Raw genomic sequence first — 13415 nt, forward strand, 5'->3', positions numbered from 1 at the left:
CACCCACCTTTATCAAGGTAGAAGGAATGTATAGGACATATACACAAGCTCCGAGAACCGGCTATACTCAAAATAATCAAGCCGTCAAGGAGGCCAGAAGACGGGTCTTTATCTGGCTTTGGCTTCTCTGCCTCCAACTTTCTTTGCTTTACTTTTTTTTTTTCAGCGTATGATTTTGAGGGTAAAGTTGAATAGGTCAAAGAAGGATAAATACTCTCCTGTCGTGTTCTGAAGTCTGAAGAGAGCCAGGTTGATGGTGGCCTAAATATACATACAGTATGTATGTAAGTAAGTATGCGTTTGTGTGTGATATAGCAAAAGAGCATTTATTTAGACCTCTTGGCTCCCCCTTCATTTTTTATTGTATTTTTACCTATTTACTCAGTTATTTTGAAATGAGATGTGAAGTTAACAAACAGCCTAGTTTTATCTTCATTTTATTCATTTTATATATTCGTTTTATACAGGCTGAAAAGGCCACCCGGCCACCCCCACCCACAGTGGGCAAAGCGTTAGCGAGCACAACATCCTATGTATGACATTTGCACAAGAGGTGCCTCTCAAGGAAGATCGCCTTAGAGAGCCAACCAACGGAGCCCAGGCCAGAGGGGCTTTCTCCCTGGAACTGCAACGTGGCCCTGTCGCCTTGAACTCAGTGGGGCTTATACTCTATGAAAGACCCATAGGATCGTTCAGCTTATATAGGCGGGAAGCGAGGACTGAAACGAGAGAGGTTTAGATCGACTGGCTAATTCCGGGCTCACTTGCAGTAGAGCAATGTCACCTTCTGACTCCTAATTGTTTTAAAAGCCACCAAAAAGGGCCACTCCCCGACGGATATTGCTGAAATATGAAAAGCCTGGTTTTGGGGTGGGGTGGGGGTAAGCAGAGGATGATTTTGTTTTTCTCTGGGTGAAAGAAGGGGAGCGTCTCGCATCCTTGGGCTCAGAACCCATTCCTCCTCTGTGAATGACTTTTGCACCAAGGAGACCCTCTGGGTAGATTGGTTGAGGGGGTTGTCCTAGTTACATAGCGGGTCCTGAGAATCCTCGAAATCTTCCCCCAGTCAGGCAGCAAAGGCAGGATCTACCTACATTGCTTTTCACCTTGGAGGTGAAGGAAGGGGCAAACCCAGTTGGTGAACCGCTCCCGTCTCTTGAGTCGTGCCATTTGAAAAAAAAAAAACTGCAGGAGAAAAGGAGCAGCTCCCACTTAAGTTGATCTGCAAGGCATGGAAAAAATAAAAATAAAAATAAAGCAGGAGTGCATCTCGCTGAGATCATGGCACAACCAGACAGAGAGGCTCGGAGAAGGAGGAGTCCTGAGGCTTCCTCCAGCTCTGACGCAAATGATGCACATGCTTCAAAAGATCCTTTCCTGGCGTTATGTGCTGTACATCCTGACATCACAGGCAAGATGCACATTATTGTACAGAAAATGCCTGTGCACGTAGGAAATGAAGAAGATAAAAGCACAAATCTCTGCAGTTACACAAAATAATTCTCTCTATATGTATACAGTGCGCAATATATTTCTGTATGAGTGCACAAGTATACAAATTGTATACTGTATAGAGGAGTGGGTACTCTGTGTGAGTTATACATATGACACAAATTTGCCTGTACTCCCACATCTGTATACACACACAAACACATCTCTACACACAGAGATTATGCACAAACACACACACATACACGGATTGAGTCTGTGTGGATGCATACGTATTCATAATAGATGTACATAATAGCAACAAAAACTGCATGATCGATACACAAAGACTAGTAAGGGTTTATAATGAGGATAAATTGAGGATAGCAGAGGCAATTTATTCACAATAAACCGAAGCAGAAAAAAATGAACTGTAAATCAATTATAAATGTTACAACTCATGCCCCGAGTGTGGGCCATAGACTACTCAAAAGTATTGATTTCTAGGGAAATTCCATGGCTTTCAACTGATTTATATTTCGGTGAGATTTGGTTGGATTCTATTTCCCAGCTCGCTACATATGAGAATGAAATGCGAGTTAGTGTAACCCAAAATAAAACTCTCTCCCCGGCTTCCCTACGAAAAGGATCCGTTAAAGAGAGAGAGAGAGTGTGTGTGTCTGTGTCTGTGTTTGTGTGTATGTTACTACTACCTACTTATAACTATATTGATTCTGCAACCCCTTTTATTAGGATATTAAAATTAAATGTTTTGCAATTGTTATGATTTTGAGAACTTCTGTTTTGAGAGAGGAAGGTTCTTCTAAGTCTTTGCAAAGTTACTTGTTTGTCTCCAACTCCTTTTCAGACTATACAACTTGGAGAGAAGTAAAGAGGGAGAACCCCATTTGCCTTTAAAACTTAAGTTTGGGCGCCTGTGTATACATATGTACACAAGGGTGAAAGAAAGAACTGAGACCAAAAGACGTCCCTCAATTCGCAGGAAATAAAGTTGACAGCCTTCTCTCTGTGCGTGCGTGTGTGTGCGTGTGTGTCTGTGCGCGGACTCGCACTTATTGCTCCAACTTAACATGTGTAAGCCTGGATGGCAACCGCTTCTTACTACACGCTAAACTCCAAAGGACGCCCGAGTCGCTTTCCCAGAATCTGGATTTGCGCAACATATAGACACGACCTAATTCCAAATTCGGCGTTTTTTTTTCTGCCCTCCCTCCCGTTAGGATTAAAGCACGTGCTCCACGCTGCTCCAGGGAAGCCACCGAACTTCCGAGCGTCGCACGATCGACCCAGTCAAAGAGCGGCCGTCCTTCCCAAAATAAAAAATGATAATAACTCCCCTCCATCTCTTCCCCCCCCCCGTTCAATAGCCCTCCCATGGCAGTAAAAGAGTGCTAATTCTGAAATGGACTCGCTCACCTTCTTCAGCCCGAACTGGCTTCCCAGGGGCTCGGAAGAGAAGCCGACGAGCCCCGCAGACGGAATTTCCTCGGGTGCCAGGGCGCGGGCAGGCGGCCGAAAGATCCGGGCTGGAAGGGCGGCGGCGGCGGCGGCGGGAATTCTCCGGGCGCTCCAGGCCCCGGGTGGCGTCTGTCAAGACCAGACCGTCTTCCGACTAAGCCAGCGATTTGCGGTCTCCGGCAAATTAAATATTACTGTTTATTACCAGCCATACTCCAATAAAATAAAGCGGGTTCGAGGCGATCGCTCCGATCTCACCAGCGCCTGCACCTATAGGACACGGCGACGTCACCGCCCACGCAACTCGCCTCTTTTCTCGTGCCTGAGCGGAATGGGAGGCTTAATTTGCCTTCTTCTCCTTTAAAGCCCCATCACTCCGTTTCTGCGTCTTCTTCTCTCCCTCTCCTCCTCTTCTCCCCCCCCGCCACGACCCCCCCTCTCTTTTTTTTTGGCTGGGGGCAAAGCAAAAGAATGTGGTCCTCTTGAAAGGAGGGGGAGCGGGAGACACGTGTAAACACGGGCCGGCGCGGGGGGGGGGGAGAGGAGGGAGCGGGAGGGCTGAGAAATCAGATTCCTTGGCCAAGGGTCCCTACGGCTAGGAGGCCACCGTCGCCGGCTACGAGGAGCCGAGCCGATCGTTGTGCCGCTGGGCCTGGATCGGAGTGCGAGCATGGCGGAGGAGCCTTCGCTTGTTGCGGATCGCAAGGGCCCTTGGCCCAGAACGGGCGCTGCCGGAGCCCCGCTTCCTCTCCCTCGCTCTCCCTCGCTCTCCTACACGCCGATTACCCTGTAGCATCTTCTCCATCCTCCTCACTCCCTCTATTTACGGCCCCTGAAAGTTCAAGGTGTGTTGGTTTAAACACTCGTTGCTGATATTTTGCACCGCGAGGCAGTTAATCTGTTGTCTGCAAACACAAGGAGGATGGCTCACATGTTTTGTCGCCACGACCAGAACCCAGATGACCGGTGTGGGGTGTGTGCGTGCGTGTGTGTATGTGTGTGTGTGTGTGTGTGTGAGAGAGAGAGAGAGAGAGAGATGATGATGATGATGATGATGATGATGATGATGATGATGATGATGATGATGGTGAGCACAGAGTATGAAGATTGTCGATGGACGCCAAGAAGCTGTGGAAGAGGACTACTTCGGCATCTAGATGGGAGGTAAGAGGGAGCGGGTGGACGGGAGGGGGGTTTCCCTCCTCTTCCCTTCTGCCCGAACCGAAGTCGGATCCCTTCGGGACCCGCTCCCTCTCCTTGCGACGTCCTGCCTCCCTTTGAGCCCCCCCAGAACCTTTTAGCGCTGGGGAGCCACCGACAGTTTTAGCCGACGGGTGGAAGGAAGACTTCAGAGGAAGGGCCCAGCGGAGAGAAGGGCCCCTGATACCCCAGGGCTCCGGGTAAGAGTCCGGAGCATTCCTCCCTCTCTCCCTCCCCCCCCCACCTGTCCAGGGAAGCGACACAAAGCAACACAGCCTCCTCCAACTACTGACCTTTGGCGGGTTTCTGGGGGGGGACACTTTATCAGAATACATGGAGAATTGATTTTCGGGGTCATGTCTAAGTGTCTTCTTGGAACCGTGCAAAGTGTGTGCGTGTGCGTGTGTAAACACTAGATCATCGTTCATACTGAGACATATATTGTACATACCTCAGCTGCGTAAGTGGCGGGGAAGGAGTTACGTGTGTGTGTGCATAGACAGATAAGCAAAATATCCTGCGTTGGTGGAAATAAATACTTGGCCGCTTCTTCCCAATGTGAGCTCAGTCCTATGGGGAACACAGCAATATTTTTCAACTGATTTTACAAAAAAACATGCTAGAGAAAGTGTAAAACCGTCTTTGCTGCTTAGACGCTGCCCCCCCCCCCACGTCCCTACCCACAAACCGAGGGAACCACTCGCTGAACGGTGGACCCACCCAGACACCGTGAGAGGGTTTCTATGCAGTACTTCGAAAACTCCCCAAAATTCTCAAAATTCAGCTTGGCACCCTAAACACTCTTACCCCAAGTTCAGTAAGCCTCTTGAACTCAATCCGATCTATTAAATACATTTACTGTTGTGTCATTACACGAGGTATTTCTCTCCAAAACAGAGAGAGATCTTTCAGCTCCCTCTTGCATCTTGATCTAGAACAGACTTGCTTGAGTATAAAAACATCTTTTAATGTCTCTTTTCGTTGTTATACCATCTCATAAATGAATACTGCAGTCCTAAGTAGGTTTACTCGGAAGTTGCAGTTCACTAGAGCTCAGTGTCTAGTAAGCCCTGCCGGCAACCTAAAGGGACTTGCATTTAAATCAATATGCCGGAGACTCCCCGAGTATTTAGTTTTTGTCTTGCAGGAAAAGTTGAAACAGTCTCTTACCCACTCTGCCCCCAAAACACACAACGGAGCAATACCCATTATGGATCACCGTGGCTCGCTTTGGACTACCAATAATACAATAAGCCAGCTCTACTGTTTGCAATGGCCTTTTGGAGAGGGATGTTTAAACCCCCATCTTCCTGGTAGTGTATAGGAGAGAAAGAAAAGTGTGTACAGTACATGTATGTGAGCGCGGATGTGTGTGAGAGAGGAGTAAACCTAAATAAAACTGGAACCTATTTCTAAATTAATGTGGTGTTGTTTTTTTCAATTGGCAGCATACTTTTATTAATTTATTTCAAATAGTTATATCATTTTCTGGTAAAATTATAAATCAAGAATTTAAGGAGATAAAGGGGATGATAAAACATTTAAAAAACTACTTGCAGATCAGAGGCTGAACTAATTGGCTAGACTGAGGAATTGAAATGTCAGAATATGATCAAAATGCAAGTAAAATTCTTCAAAATCAGCGATTTCTTAGCCATTCTTAAATGTGGAGCAAACTGTGTTCCAGATGCAAATCTCCCAGGCAAGCACAAAAGTTTGCCTTTCTCCTCTGAGGACACAGTCCTGTGTTTATTTACACAGACACAATCTGCTTTGACCAATGTGCTGTACTCCTAAATCCCCTTCTTGACTGCTCGCTAACTTTTTCCTACTGTTCCTTTTCTGCCCTTCCGTTCTGCAGCCCGCAGTTCTTTGTCCGCTTCTAAAGTTGAATTGCAACGTTAACCTGAAGGAATTTCCTGGAAAATGGGAAAGATGATTTTGAAAAATAGTCGAGGGTGCTGTTCAAGGCTGAATTTTCGTATGTTCTTCTGGGGCTCTTTTCTTTCTTTCTTTCTTTCTTTCTTTCTTTCTTTCTTTCTTTCTTTCTTTCTTTCTTTCTTTCTTTCTCTCTCTCTCTCTCTCTCTCTCTCTCTCTCTCTCTCTCTCTCTCTCTCTCCCCCCCTCCCGCACACCCTCTTTTCCCCCCCTATTTCTTTTCCTTTCTCTTGGAAAAATTATTCTCTGTCCTTAATACTAGTCAGTGGGATGAATCTTGCATTATTTCAGTAGGTGGACTGGTAGAATGAAGGGCATAAAAATCAAAACCATGCTCAGTAAAGTAGCCCCACTGACTCCCACACTAAGTTTTCTGATGTTTTCTGTCTTTCCATGCTGCTTATTTAGAAATAAATTATTCCACTGAATTTGATGGAATTAATATTTAAGTACACTGAGAACTGTATTTATTCTGTGTAAAAACCTCACCTTTACAATTTGGATCTATAGAGATGGATAAGAGAAATATTACAAGAAGTGGATCATGGACGAGACTTAGTTAAATCAGTGGGATTGCTGTTCATTCAACTGGTTGTGGCTTGTATAAGTTGTACCTCAGAACTGCATTGTTGAACTTGAGGTTGAATCTTAAATAAATAAACAAATATATATTAATCTCCTGTTTTGGCTGGGATCGTATTTATTTTATTTGGACCTCACTGGAAAATCAACTAAATGCATTTTTTTTTTGGCTAGGAATCACTATAATTTTATTTATCCCTTCTCCTAGTTTTTAAATGCATTTTCAAAACTTTGAAAAATCTAACTGTATTGTGTAATACTACAGTAGTCAGCAAGATAGATTAAGTCATTCAATCAAACCATCAGCCAAAGAAAGAGGGAAATTTTTAAAAGTCCTCTAGTAATAAAGCAGGAGATATTTCCTAAAATATTTAAATTTAAAAGATGGAGAAGAAAGAGGAGGAGGAGGGTGAGAATATGAAAATGGATGTCTGACAGAGAAATGTTTTCCCTCACTGAAGTTTAGCCAACATTGCTCTTTCTGGAATCCATTAATTAAGATTCCCACTGTTTAATTTACAGTATTTATAGAAGTGTTTGTTTTTCACACATGGCTCTTAATTAAAGGGAAATATTCAACTCAGAATTTAATTTAAAAAAATGCATCCAATGGATAGCAGTGTAATTTGTCTCTAAGTAAATGTACACAAGAAGTTTAGATATCTTTCCCTCTCTCCCGCTTCGGATCCCAAACATTATTTTCTTCCACTGCTGGCCAAACAAAACTTTGAGATGACTTTGGAAATAAATATAGGACTGGCATTTCTAGCACTGTCTATAATAAACACACACACACACACACACACACACACACACATGGATGCTGCTCCCAAACAAGGCAGTCACAACATTGGTGGCAAAACACCGTTCAAATCTGTTGGGACGTCCAGAACAAGGAATGGAGGACATTCGACCTTTTGCTTCCTCCTTCTCCACGACATCGTCTGGGCTACAAGATTTTTCTCATGCTAGTCCCTAATCCAGCTAAAATCAAAGTTATAATTTTAAACTCATGTGCAGTATAATTCTACTCGTTTTCTGCTCAGAACCAAGTCTTACTGCATTAAATGAGACTCAATGGGATTCAGTTTATAGAAAGATGGGTTTTTTCTTGTGCCTATTGGATTCAAGGTCCCTTTGTCTGTCTGACTGAAGTCAGCACGATGTTCTTAGAAATTTGTTCCATGGATGTCTATAGGATGTGAAGCCCTAAGTTTGTCTCTTGCTTCTTGTATGCCTCCAAGTACGTTCAAGGAGTGGTTTTATCACTGCCACACTCCTCTCACCAGCCAGTGTTTGAACCCGGTCTCCTGAGTCTTAGTCCAAGACTGTATTCATTACTCTATAATAGCATTTATCCCTATTTGTTGTTATGTGCCATCAATTTGAAACCGACTTATAGTGATTTTAATACAGCTTTCAAGGCAAGTGAGGTATTTAAGCAGTGGTTTTATCAGTTCCATGCCCCCAGTGAGTTTTCATGGCTGAGTGGGGATTTGAACCCAGGCCTCCTGATTCATAGTCCTTCACGCTATCTACTACACCACCCTGATCTCTATTTACTAGAATATTATTTGTGTAAAGTAAAATAAACACTGGCATTTAATGACTTAGCTGCTCTAGTAATGTAGTTTGCTTTAGCTGGATTGGGGCCATCACTCTCACAACAAAATCTTATTTTTGTAGAGGGGCATTAAATTCAAAATGAAAGAGAGAAAAATTATAGATTGCTTTTGGTTCCTTTCTGTTTAGTTTACTGGCGGGGGTTCATCATCAATTGAGGCTTTGATGGCTATCGGAATTCTGCAGATCAAAACCAGTTTCCTCTTTCTTTTCTTTTTTTCTCCCAACCAAATGTTAAGGCAATATCAGCTCCCCTCTTTCCCACCCCCCACATTAAAAAAAAATGGTTGCCATGGAGTGAGATGGCGGGACGGCTCAATTCTTTGGTCTACAGTTTCTGGAGTCACAGGTGGACACATTTAAAAAAAATAAAAATAAAAATATAAATACATAAATATGTCTGGTTCAGGTGCTTTTTATTTTTCTTAGATGAAAATCCTGTTTAATAGATTCTGCTCCCCCCTCCTCCTTCTCTTGCAGCCCATTAATCTCCCCTCTATCCAAAAGCTGGATGAAATTGAAAGGCAAACAGCCCAGACTCACAGCGCCTGCATTTAAGAAAGAGTGCATTGTATTTAGGCGGAGAAAAACGACTGCATTTTTCAGACTGAGCTACGCTTCTAGGTATCCTCCAAATGAGGGGCCTCGATCCAAATGACCTGACCAAATTCGCCAGGAGCCTCCCCTGTGCAGCTTGCATGGAAGGACATCCACCCCCCACCCCACCCCACCCCACCCCCAGCACACTCTGGAAGGGGCAAAATCTGAAAAGCTCAGTTAAAAACTGGCGAGTTTACTTGCCCATAGTGTGTAATGAGCATAACAAACAGTAACACTTTAAAAACGTGGAGCTATAGAATGGAGCAGCAAAGCGCTCGCTAGTTTAGCTTACAGGGGTGATTGTTAGAATCTCTTGAACCTTAGGTATGTAGGTACTCTCCATCACTTAGACACTGTGGCATTCTGGCAAGGCGCAGGGGCTCCTCGTGAGCAGCTTCACATCTGGGACTCCAAGAAGAGCCACAAAATCCAGACAGCTCTGTTGATCGATATCTGCCAACCAAATGCAATAATAGGTGACACCTTAACCAGTGGCGATTGTTTTCACTGGTCTCCGTAAGGAGCAGGTCTTTTGTGAAGCTGTTGAGTCTAAATGGCCTGTCCAAGGTTAAGGCCCCCTCAAAACCCTTTGCATTGCAGCAGGGCACAAAATAGTTCTCTCTCCCCACCCCCCTGCAAAGAACTCAGGGAGCCTGGAAGCCCTGGCTCTCCAGCAGGGCTTAGACAATTAGTGGCCCAGGAAGAAAGATGCTGGCTAACATGCTGATTTCGTACATGCAGGGAGGCTTCCGGTGATGGTAGTTTTTATGCAAACCGAACCTCCTTTGAGCATCCTCATGCATCACAAATGGAAAAGAGCTACTGCAAGAAAGCATGTTGTTGACAGCTTATCTCAGTGAACAGTATGGCTGCTGATGGGAGAACACAGAACTCCTCGTGCAAAGTGCATAAAGATTATCTTGCTCCCAACAGGAGAATGATCCAGGTGCCTTTCTTAACATAAGGCAGTTTTTCCTAGCCTGGCACCCTAGAGATGTGTGGTACTACAGTTCCCATCATCCTCAGACCGTGAAGTCCATTGTTGGTGAAGAATACTGGGACACCTGTGGAGCATACGAAGCCAGGGAAGGCTGGTTGAAGGCTTCAGTCTCAGAACCCACTGAATGCAATGACTGTTCCTTCAGAGTGAGTACCGATAGGATTTGGGCTGCTCAGATGCTTTATGGCCAAGTCAACTCTTGGTAAGTGCCCAGTTGTTTTGAAGTCTAAAGGAATATGAGTAAGGATAGGTTTCTTTATTGAACTTCAGAAGTTTCCAAATGACACTGCACTTCATCTCACAGGCCACCCATCTTGTCAGGTTAAAAAACAAAGAAACAACAGCAACAACAACAACAACAAAAACCTTAACAAGAGTGCTTATTTCTGTGGTGGCTACCAAATATCCAGAGGTGGGGAAGGTGTGATTATAGCTCCTGAAATTCACCATCTTGTGCGGCTAGATTCTTGCAGTTGCATTCCAAAAATTGTAACTTCTTTCATTTTTGGCAGCGCACCATCTTTAATTGATGAACTAGCCATGAAACTGGGCTTAGTTTAGAAAAGAAACAAGTGAAATTGCTGAGGAAAGAGCATAATTTTCCAGGCTAACATTTCCTTCCTTTCCCCTGCCCCAGCTGGTCCACACACCTTCCTTAATCAATTACTTAATGGGCAAGAATGCTGTTATTGATGCCAGAAGAGCAGGCCTAATCTTCAATTGCCAAACATGGCATCAATCAACACCCGATCACCACCTAAAAGGGAAAGCCAGTGGAGATAAGGATCCTCTTAGCAGTCACTGCGGAAAACGCTGCAGTGCAAACCCCCTTTTTTTTACTTTGCCAGAAAGCTTCTCTCTTGAAATGACCTTGGAAGGTCAGGGAAATGAACCACAACCACAACCATTGATATAATTCAGCTCAAAAGAGAATATATGTTATGCCCACTTCCTCCTCCTCAAACGTTCTGGAATGGCTCGCACCAGGGCAAAGAAACAAGGCAGGCAGCCCTTTTTCAGCTAACTTAAGTGGTTCAATTGAAGCGCTCCTCTTTTGTGAGCCCTGCCCTCTTTTCCTCCCCACCCTGTCTGTCCTCCTGCTATGGACGGGTTCAGACTGGAACCTCTTGGGGCAGAGCTCTACTCATTTAATATTGTGTCACCAGCCCTGATGGAGAAAGAGGCAAAACGGATAATAATCTTTCAGAAGGAGATGGCTTTGAGGAAGGACTTTGACATGCCAAGTCCTCCTCCTTTTCTCCCTTATCCATCTCTTCATCCATCTGTGACCGGTTCAGGACATCCATCAGGCACAAATTGACCCCCATATAATCCCTCCCTTCCCTGTCTTAGAAAAGCCATGTTTATTCCAATCAGTGTTCATGCTTCAGGTATAAGGTGGTGAAAATGACTCAAATGATTCTTAGGGGTTATGAATCAGAATACGTACCTACCTTGGCACAGAGTTCAAGCAGAACACCTTCACCGATGGAAAACAGTTATTTGTCGTGCCCCGAGTGCAGCCTAAAGGTGGACCATCCCAGCATTTAGCCCAATATTTGAGGTGGGTTTATTTTGTTTTGCAAGCAGGTGGGTCGAGGTCTGTTCCTGGTGAAACTTTAGGGCAAGTAGCTTCCAGAGGCGGCAGGGGCTAGTGTATTACATTGTGGACAGAAAGGAGGTCACGCACATCATTTCTAAAATTCCTTCCGAGCATGTGATTCTCTGGTCTAAATCAATCAGTCTCCCCCTAACTATCTCCCCCACCCACTCTTTATGATAATGTTGGGGTTGTGTTGGATTGTGTTGGGTTGTGTTTCTAATGAAACTACTAAATCTGCTTAATTCGTATGAACCATATTACAATACCAGAGGGGAAGAATTTGCAGACCTATCGCAGCCTCCATTTCCAGATTAGCTGCATTAAAAAAAAAGAGAGAGAGATGGCCCATCAGATAGATAGAAGCCTTCGTTTCTGCTGGCCGCTGAAGGAAGCCATGGGTTGAAAGCAAGAACAGGGAAAGGAGGTAGACGATAAGATAAGTAAGAGTGAGGAGCAGAGAGACAAAGTGTATGGAAAGAATCCCTAGTCAGGAATGAGCTGCCTTGGGGGTGGGTGAGTAAGGGAAACCTTAAAGATAATAACCCAAGCAAACAACAAATAAAAAAACAGAGCAACAATGGAGGATAGGATTAAGTTCCCATTTATAAAGGAATAAGTCGCATTGAAGGTGGGGGTGTTACTTCCCAATAGATCCCTTCTGCAAGCTAAAGAGACAGGCACACTTTTCTTAGCTTTCCCCACAGTATGGGAAGCTTATATTTTTAGAACTAAGGATGCCCCCCACCCATCCATTGGCCATGCTAGAGATTCTGGGACTTGCTCAAAAACGAACTTCTCCATATCTGCACTTCTCTTGATGTGTCGGGCTCTAGTACCTCTTTGACCAGCTTTCCAGTGTTGGGGGAAGGTTCAGACAAAGGTGGATGTTGAAATGAAAGCTGTTAAGGCAGACAGTGATGGAAGACATACTTCCCGCATACTCACTGGGAAACCCTGAGAATAGCACTGAAATGAGAAAGCAGTGACAGTTCGGTGAAGGTTAGTAGCTGGCTTCCATTGACTTAGAGGGAAAGCATTGAGCATGCAAATAAATTTGTCTAGTTCAGATCAATGACAGCCAACCCTGTTGAACTTCTGTCGGATTCAGTCTGGATCCAACTTCCTCTGCCCTACTCAAAGAAAGACACCCATCTGGGAAAATGAAAGAAGTGGGATTCTTCCATGCAGGATGGTTTCAAGTAGGATCATCAAAAGCTTGGAAATTTCTTCAGAGCAGTTTAATTGTCTGTTTCCTGCCCAGTTATTCAAAACAAATTAACTACTGTAACAGGATGATGCAGCACTGGGAAATCAGACCCAGTGTGTTGGAAAGTTTAGGACCTTGTTTGATTGCCCTGTTTAATACTGTGTCCTTCCAAAGAGTTTGCAGGCTACAACCCCATCAACCCTCTTCAGCACAGTTAATGTTGAAAGCAAAGGAGTCACAGTCTACTAACAAATGGAGGTACTTCCTCATCTCTCTTTCAATGTCTTTGCTTTGAAGCCTATGACTAAAGACAGAAGAGGTGACCTTGGGAAATCAAGACCACCACCTTGTACACTTGTGGTCTCTACTACAGTTAATGTTACATTCCTGAGTTAACATAAAGAAGATTACTCTGTAACTTGGACACCTTGGACACGTTATTCTATAGAGGTGGGATATAACATAAGTGAACTGAAATTAAAAAAAAAAACTTGGGTAGAGATAGAAGAACCTGAACAGCACTGACTTTGGTAACATCAGAAAGTGAAACTTCTGGACTGAGCTGAACTCAGAATTAAATTCCACCCAATACACCACACACGTCAGCTCAAAAATAAATAAGTACATAAAAATATATATTTTTAATCCTACAGAATTCCAGAAGACTGGCTCCTAGGAAAAGTATGTATAGTCTTGCAGCCCAGATCCCAGATAATCATGGATAGAGTTGTTGGTTTTAAGACACTCTTCAAGAG

At 44.2% G+C, this 13415-nt stretch overlaps 1 protein-coding gene across 3 annotated transcripts in view; it reads right to left on the reverse strand.

Annotated features, from left to right (window-relative positions):
- TBX5 (T-box transcription factor 5) overlaps window positions 1-13415 on the reverse strand; it is a 139175-nt gene that overhangs the window by 69450 nt on the left and 56310 nt on the right. Inside the window, exon 1 of one of the 3 annotated variants that reach the window (XM_078381634.1) lies at window positions 2866-3258. The exons of the other annotated variants lie outside the window; for them this stretch is intronic. The gene's annotated coding sequence lies outside the window, so the exon portion shown is untranslated. Of the gene's footprint in view, window positions 1-2865; window positions 3259-13415 lie in introns of those variants that run through there. 3 annotated transcript variants of the gene reach the window in all.

This window comes from Pogona vitticeps, chromosome 14, assembly GCF_051106095.1.
Source record: "Pogona vitticeps strain Pit_001003342236 chromosome 14, PviZW2.1, whole genome shotgun sequence".
Taxonomy (NCBI): domain Eukaryota; kingdom Metazoa; phylum Chordata; class Lepidosauria; order Squamata; family Agamidae; genus Pogona; species Pogona vitticeps.